Here is an 8,976-nt window from a genome sequence, read left to right as displayed (position 1 = left end):
GGTGGTGGGGGGGGGAGGGGGGCAAAAGATAGTAGGTGGGGGGTTAAGAATGAGTGGATGGGGGGGGGGGGGCAAGAGTGGGTGGATGATTGGGGTGTGGTTGATGGGTGGAGTCTCCGAGTCGTTGATGCGAATGGTCTTGGTGAGAAGGTGGATTGCTGGGTGATAAGATCTGCATATGGGTGGGCCGGTCAGTGGATGGGTGAGCGGGTGACGGGGTGGGCCGGGTGATATTTGTTTGAACAGATGAGTTAAAGGATGCGTTATTTTGAGAGAATTACAGAATTAATGAAAATCTTTAATTCTCGCCTCTCCCCCCCCCCCCATCTCGTCTTGGTCTGAAATTTATCAAACATTCGGCCTCGAACCACCTTGTCAATGCCTCTTAAGTATTTGGCATGCAGTGATCATGTCCTCCGTGTATTAGTGTTTTCAGCGTTGTGAGGTTTTCAGTCCTCGGCTTGTCTTCGTGGCTCTTGACCTTCAACTCGGGGACCGGATACTGTTACCCAGTTGACGAATAGTATAATGTTTGAATCCCTGTTCATCCTACCCACCGTTCCTCAGCACTATCCTTTTATGAGACTGGAAGCTAAGGTGTGAGTAGTGGAGCTGCAGCTTGGGCTCGACACTAAGTTTATTGCCAAAGTTTTGGATAAGAAGGATAAACCACGTGAGGCATTTATGGTAAGCTTCATCATCATGTTGTATATAGTGTTCTCAGGAATGTTCAGTGGGATACGTGTAGGGAAGAAGCGACCTTAATAACGCGGGCGAGACCAATGTTTAGGTTAGGTTAGGTTAGGAAGCCGGTCGGCCGAGCGGACAGCACGCGGGACTTGTGATCCTGTGGTCCTGGGTTCGATTCCAGGCGCCGGCGAGAAACAATGGGCAGAGTTTCTTTCACCCTATGCCCCTGTTACCTAGCAGTAAAATAGGTACCTGGGTGTTAGTCAGCTGTCACGGGCTGCTTCCTGGGGGTGGAGGCCTGGTCGAGGACCGGGCCGCGGGGACACTAAAAAGCCCCGAAATCATCTCAAGATAACCTCAAGAAGGTTAGGTTAGGGGGACGGATCTTCATTACGCGGGAGACGTAATGCGTTAGGTGGGATACAGTTAAGTACAGTGAAGGTGCTGTACTTGGTATTATAACACGCCCCGGACTAGCTCTTAACACCCCCAGACAGAACAACGTGGACAAACCACAAGAACCGTGACGAGGGTTCGAACCTACGTCCGAGAGGATCCCATGACGCAGGTTCGAACCTTCGTCACGGCCCCTGTGGATTTGTTCATTTGATGCATCACACTATTGTGATTTCTGTGTGGAACAACGTGAAATTTGGTAAACAGCAACTGAAATCGAATGTGATTTATTACAACGATTTATGTATTTACAATTTGGATAGTTTGAAGAGTGAATGCTACACTGTGAATGGGTCGAGATAGAGAGAGAGAAAAGAGACGGGAACAGAACGGGAAATAGTGATTGTATTGTTTACACACTGTATAACATAATATGTATGTTTCTCCTAACTTGGAGGCCAGATGCTTAGGGCTAGCCTCACCCAAAATTTCCACGGGCGAGGGTTTGGTGAAGGGGACGGACGTAGGCTAGTCGTAATAGGCCAAATTTTAATGAATTACTTGTAAGTATATGCACAAGCCCAGGCCAATTTATTGGAGTATGTTCAGAGTCACGTGTGAAATATGGCGCGTGATTTGCGTAGGGTTAATTGTTACTGGAAGTAAAAAGTGGAAAATAGGAGATGAGTGAGGCAATCAAAGCATCTTAGACCCCCCCCCCCTACAATTGTTCCAGGGTTTCTTGAGGGGCGAGCAGGGAGCCAGAGGGTGCGGGGGAGCAACTCCTTGAAATAGAAATAGATAGAGATATACCTATATAGACAGATATCTAGATATAGAGATTAAGCTAGCTTGAAATATAACTAAATAAATAGCTAGATATACAACTAGATAGCTAGATAAGAGATACATGTAGGTAGAGAAAGAGATGAGAGACAGACATATAACCCCCTCCCCCCAGCCCTAGTATACTATGAGAGTTTGATGATCAAAGTTGGAAGCCAGATGTTTGGGTCTAATCTAGGCTTAGCGAAATTTGTAGTCGAAAATGGCGTGGAGGTTCGGGACCGACCCAGACTGGTTGGGGTACGCCGAAGAAATTGGGGTACGCATTAAGAAATATAGCCTGTAATGCCACACTCGAGCGGTTGTCAGGATATGAAAGTGAAGTGTAATGAAATCGGGCGCGTTGTGTCCGTAGAGTATTGGCATAACTCCCGCCGTTTACTCGCACATTTTTCATCATTTACATTTCACACTGTCTCTGGCATCATTTACATTGTATATGGAAATGTCTGTGTTCGAGGTTGGAGGGGAGAGGTGGGAGGGTTGTGAAATAGGGGAGAAGGGGACAATATGGGAGATGGGAGGGAATAGGAGGAAGAAGGGAGATGCATTGGAAAGAAGGGGGGAGAAGGGGAAAGGGGGCAGGGACGAACGGGGGAAAATAGAGATAGCTAGATAGATATAGACAGAGAGAGAGAGAGAGATATATAGGTAGAGTGAAGGGAAACAGACTAATAGTCCCGGGCAACGCTGGGTACACCCTAATGTGTATGTATGTATATATATGTATATGTATATATATATGTATATATATATATATATATATATATATATATATATATATATATATATATATATATATATATATATATATATATATATATATATATATATATTGGTGTATACTGGCAGCAGGTTTTCTTTCAAACATGTTTCATTGAATATGACCGCATATTCTGTATTTATTATTTTCTGGTTTAGGGCTTCTATCCCTCTAACTATTTTCTTAGCATCAGGGCTTAATTGGAATAGGAGTTCTCCAAAACTCATTTTCGTACTTTTAAGGTGAAGAAAAGAAGTGATTTACTATAGAGTGTATTACACTTATTTGTATAATTTGCACGACGTTTCGAACCTCCATGGTTCATTCTCAAGTGAACAGATCTTACAATACTAGTTGATTTTATACCCGCATTAGGTCAGGTAATAATACAATGAAGGTGAAAAACATGGGGGGATACATAAGGGATAAACATAGGGGCTGCAGAAGGCTTATTGGCCCATACGAGGCATCTCCTATCTAAACACAAAGATTAATCCAGTGTAATTGGCCTGTTATGTTGGACATTGTCTTCTGTGTTGGCATCGATATGTTCTTGTCTTGTCCTTACTCTCATGGTGGGTAGAGTAAATAGTTCCGTGATTTGGGTGTTCATGGTAGGTCGCTCTATTCTTATGTGAATTGCCTCAAGAATTTGTAATCTTCTTGAATCTTGGGTTTTGTCTATTATGCAAGTATTCTTGTTCAACATTTCTCTTGTTAGAGTAATGTCATGGGCTTGTCTCATGTGATTCCTAGGGGCACCAGATTGAAGATGGCATGTCAAACGCCTCGTCAGCTTGGTCGACGTCATACCTATGTACTTACATTGAAGGTTACATCCTTCGTGGGGGCAAGTGTACATGTATACAACGCTTGACTGCTGTAGAGGGTTCTCCGTCGGCTTCGGGCTGTTTTTGATAAGGAGTTCGGAAGTCTTCTTGGTTTTGTAGAATATTATCAGGTTTATGTTTTGGTTAGGAGTAGTGCTTTTTACTCCTTTACGGATTATTTCTTTCATTATTCTTTCCTCTTTTATATGTTCACTGTGCATGGTTGATTTGTAATATAATTTTATTGGGGGTGTTGTGGTTTCTGTTCTAGGTTCTGAATTATACCAACGGTCCAAGTGTCTTCTTATAGCAGCGTTTATTTCCGCGTTGCTATATCCGTTGTTCACCAATACCTGAGTTACTCTTTCAAACTCTCTACTCACGTTGCTCCATTCAGAGCAGTGGGTAAGCGCTCGACGAATATAAGCATTGAGAACACTGGCTTTGTATCTTTGGGGGCACTCACTTCTACCGTTCAGGCATAATCCTATGTTGGTGGGCTTGGTATATACGTTGGTGCTTAAAGAGGTTCCTGTTTTTGTTATTAGTACATCCAAGAATGGCAGACTGTTATTTTCACTATTTTCTTGTGTAAATCGGAGTACTGACTCTCTCTCTAGGTGTCTTTTTAGGTCAATTAGTTCATCTGAGTCTTTTACTATTACGAATATGTCATCTACATAACGGCAGTATACAGTTGGTTTTTGTCTGCTACTGAAGACCCTATCTTCGATGGTTCCCATATAAAAATTAGCAAATAAAACTCCTAAGGGGGAGCCCATTGCTACTCCGTCTATTTGTAAATACATGTCTCCTTGTGGACTGATGAAAGGGGCTTCCTTTGTACATGCTTCGAGAAGACTTTTCAAGTGTGGCTCAGGTATGTCTAATTTGGGGGTGCTCTCGTCTCTGTATACTCTGTCCAGTATCATTCCTATGGTTGTGTCGACTGGGACGTTGGTAAAAAGGGATTCAACGTCCAGGGAAGCGATGATTCCATCGGGCTGGGTAGATTTGATCAATTCTAGGAAATCTGCTGATGATTGTAGACTAAACTTACTTGGAGTGTATGGAGTTAGGAGTTCATTGAGTTTCTTTGCCAGGTGATAAGTTGGGGTTGGTATTTGGCTGATTATAGGGCGTAGTGGGTTACCTGGTTTATGCGTCTTAACATTGCCGTAGGCATATCCTAAGCCATAGTCGCCTTGAAGTTTATTGAAATGCACACTACCTTTCTTTGCGTTGATTGCTGTAATTGTTTTGTTTACTTTCCGCTTAAGGTCTTCTACGGGGTTCCTCGTGATTCGTTGAAATTTGGAGTCGTCACTTAGGATGTCGCTAATTTTGTTCATGTATTCATGGGTAGGAATCAATACATATGCTGCTGTTTTGTCGGCTTTTCTTATTGTTACGTCTTTCAGATTTTTTAGTTGTTTCGCTGCTTCTTTGAGTCGTGGGGTTAAGATTGTAGATGAATATGTTCCTCGTTTTTTCCCTGCTTCTGCAAGTAGTTCAGCTTGAAGTGTGTCAGTGGTGATGACTTTTTTGTTGTCTTCTAGCTTATGGATATCGTCCAGAAGCATTTCGATTTCCAGGCGTTTTTGATGCATCTTTGGTTTAGATAAGAATTGACAATTTAGACCAAGATTTAAGAGGTCTCGTTGGTCCTGGGTAAGATCATAAGAAGTCAGGTTAAAGTAGCCATCTTTAGGACGAGGGATTTTTAGCTGTCCACCGTTTAGGGATGTTAACTTACGGAGTGTCTTTGTTTCTACAAGAGTTTTATGTTGTTGTTTCAGGTTAAATAGTTCACTGTTGATGGTTTGCTTGAGTTGGATAGGGATGTCGTACTATAATACAGAATATGCGGTCATATTCAATGAAATATATATATATATATATATATATATATATATATATATATATATATATATATATATATATATATATATATATATATATATAATATAATATAATATAATATATAAGGGAGCCGACACCCCTGTTATTTATAACCTCGCCGTTGGCTGTTGGGAAAGTCGTGAATAAAGAACACTTCTCTTGCAGAAATGCAATTTAAACTCCGGTACACAATGGATTCACTTCTTGGAGTCCTATTGCAGAAATCTCTTTTCAATCTAACTCCCAACTTTTAACTTGTCTCCGCAACTTCAGTGAGTGTTTTTCTTGCTGCCCTGACACGTGATAGAACCTCTGACGCGGGTTGACAACACCACCTTCCCTACAAGTCTATTTTCACAAAACCCCCTGAAGTAGGTCAAAGCCAGAGGCTTTCCCGCCAGACCCGGGTTTTCCTTCAGTCCCAGATTTTCCATCACCAGCTTTTCCAGGCCATACGTGGCCCTAAATATCATAAAGACAGTCAATATCAAGCGCTCTCGTCATCGTGGTGGCTCTGCTTTCCGTTCCGGTAGACGATTCCTCCAGTCCTCTGCAGATAATGTAATTTTCAACGTTACTCGTCCTTTGTGTCGTGGAGGTCCTTGTGCATGTGTCGTCTGCTCGTGTGCCCACCACTCTACACGCACATATCCGCCACTCCAGAGTCTCTTAACTCGAAGGGATGGAGGGTGCGCGTGTTCGGCCTCTTCCTGCACACCTCTGCTCCCTACACGCTGCTTAATTAATGCATCAAGAATTTGTACAAACACACACACACACTCACACACACACACACACACACACACACACACACACACACACACACACACACACACACACACACACACACACACACACACACATACACTCACACACACACACACATACACACACACACACACACACACACACACACACACACACACACACACACATACACACACACACACACACACACACACACACACACACACACACACACACACACACACACACACACACACATGATTCTCCCTGAGGGTATTGAATCGTTCCTCTCATTGTTTGCTGATGATGCAAAAATTATGAGGCGGATTAAGACAGAGGAAGATAGTACGAGGCTACAAGATGACCTAGACCAATGAATGGTCCAATAAATGGCTACTAAAGTTCAACCCGAGTAAATGTAAGGTAATGAAGCTAGGCGGTGGAAACAGGAGGCCAGACACAGGATACAGAATGGGAGATGAAGTGCTTCATGAAATGTACAAAGAGAAAGATCTAGGAGTTGATATCACGCCAAACCTGTCTCCTGAAACCCACATCAAAAGAATAACATCAGCAGCGTATGCGAGGCTGGCTAACATCAGAACTGTCTTCAGGAATCTGTGTACGGAAGCATTCAGAACCTTGTATTCCACATATGTAAGACCAATCCTGGAGTATGCGGCCCCCAGCATGGAACCCGTACCTTGTCAAGCATAAGACGAAGTTGGAAAAAGTTCAGAGGTATGCCACTAGGTTAGTCCCAGAACTAAGAGACATGAGTTATGAGAAAGGCCGCGTGAAATGCACCTCACGACACTAGAAGACAGAAGAGTAAGGGGAGACATGATCACAACCTACAAAATTATCAGAGGAATTGACAAGGTTGAAAAGGATAAACAGTTTAACACGGGTGGTACGCGAACAAGGGGACACAGGTGGAAACTGAGTACCCAAATGAGCGACAAGGATGTTAGAAAAAACTTTTTCAGTGTCAGAGTAGTTAACAGATGGAATGCATTAGGCAGTGATGTGGTGGAGGCTGACTCCACACCATGCACTATATTCTATACACACCACACCATGCACTATATTCACTCCACACCATGCACTATATTCACTCCACACCATGCACTATATCCTATACACTTCACTCAGACGTAAAGGAATTATTTTTGCGTAAGAGCTGCATATTAATGGACCGGGTTAAAAGAGGATATTGTCGAGGCAATCTATATACAACATCAAAGACAACATGCTAAGTTACATGCAGCATGTGATTGAATTAACCGGTTGCTGAAAACGTGAAGCTTAGGAACTAGAGCTCGACTCTGCAACCTCTGATAATTGCACACACACACACACACACACACACACACACACACACACACACACACACACACACACACACACACACACACACACACACACACACCATATATATCAAGCAGTATATTATATAGATGTAAAGTGAGTTAATGGAAGGGGGAAATGAACGAAGTGGAGAGACGAGCAGGAACAGATGGCAGAAGACAAGGAAGAGGGAAGGTAGGGAAGATAGAGAATAAACTAGAGTAAAAAAATGTAATTGGATGGAGGAGGAGGAGGCAGAGGCTGGCCCACGCGATAAGGACGCGACAAAACAGTTTCCCTTTGAGCATGCATTAAAAGTAAATTAATTGTCGTGCTTGTAATAATGACAAGAAGAAATTATTCTCCTTGTATCATGTTGTTAGCAGGAGGAGAAGGAAAAGACAGGAGTCACCAGGAATAGGAGGAGGAGAAGTCTGGCAGTGAAACCAATTAGGTGGTTAAGTCCTCGGGCCAAGTCAAACACCAGGACGCTGGAACTCTGGCATCAGAAAGTCGCGGACGCCTTCTGAATGGCGACACAACTAGTCATGCATATTGTCGAGTCGATCCTCTTGTGTCGACTGGCAGGCTCGGGCGGGGGTTAGTGTGGGGAAGGGGGGGGAGGGGGGAGAGTGGTGTGACGTGAGGTGGGGGGGAGAGAGAGAGAAGGGGGGGGTGGGGGGATGGATATGGGTTTGAGGAGATGGGGGGATTGACTTCGGGATGTTTGGGAGAGCGTGAGGGAGGGGAGGAGGGACAGGACTTGAGAGGACAGGTTCACAGGGAAGTATGGAAGACAGTCGAAGCTTATTAGGACAGGAAGACAGGTGGAGATGTGATAATTGACAGAGGGTACAAGAACTTAAACAGCACCATCCCCCCCCCTCGATGTGGTGTGTCTCGTACACCAGATGGGACCTGGTACACGAGGTCCTGAAGACAGAGGACCCGACGCCAGGAACACAGATGGCGTGACAGTGGCAATAACACATGTGCCACGATGGTGACAAACACGGGCAAGGAGCCACCTTGGAGGTGCTGGCATGGTAATCTTGGGGGCGTCGGGACACACATACACACACACACACACACACACACACACACACACACACACACACACACACACACACACACACACACACACACACACACACACACACACATACACACACACACACACACACACACACACACACACACACATACACAGTTTCAAGTGTAGATATGACAGAGCCCGATAGGCTCAGGAATCTGTACACCTGTTGATTGACGGTTGAGAGGCGGGACCAAAGAGCCAGAGCTCAACCCCCGCAAACACAACTAGGTGAGTACAACTAGGTGAGTACACACACACACACATACACAGTTTCAAGTGTAGATATGACAGAGCCCGATAGGCTCAGGAATCTGTACACCTGTTGATTGACGGTTGAGAGGCGGGACCAAAGAGCC

Source organism: Procambarus clarkii, chromosome 40 (assembly GCF_040958095.1).
Source record: "Procambarus clarkii isolate CNS0578487 chromosome 40, FALCON_Pclarkii_2.0, whole genome shotgun sequence".
NCBI lineage: Eukaryota > Metazoa > Arthropoda > Malacostraca > Decapoda > Cambaridae > Procambarus > Procambarus clarkii.
The sequence above is the reverse complement of the archived record's forward strand: the minus strand, read 5'-3'. Positions refer to the sequence as shown.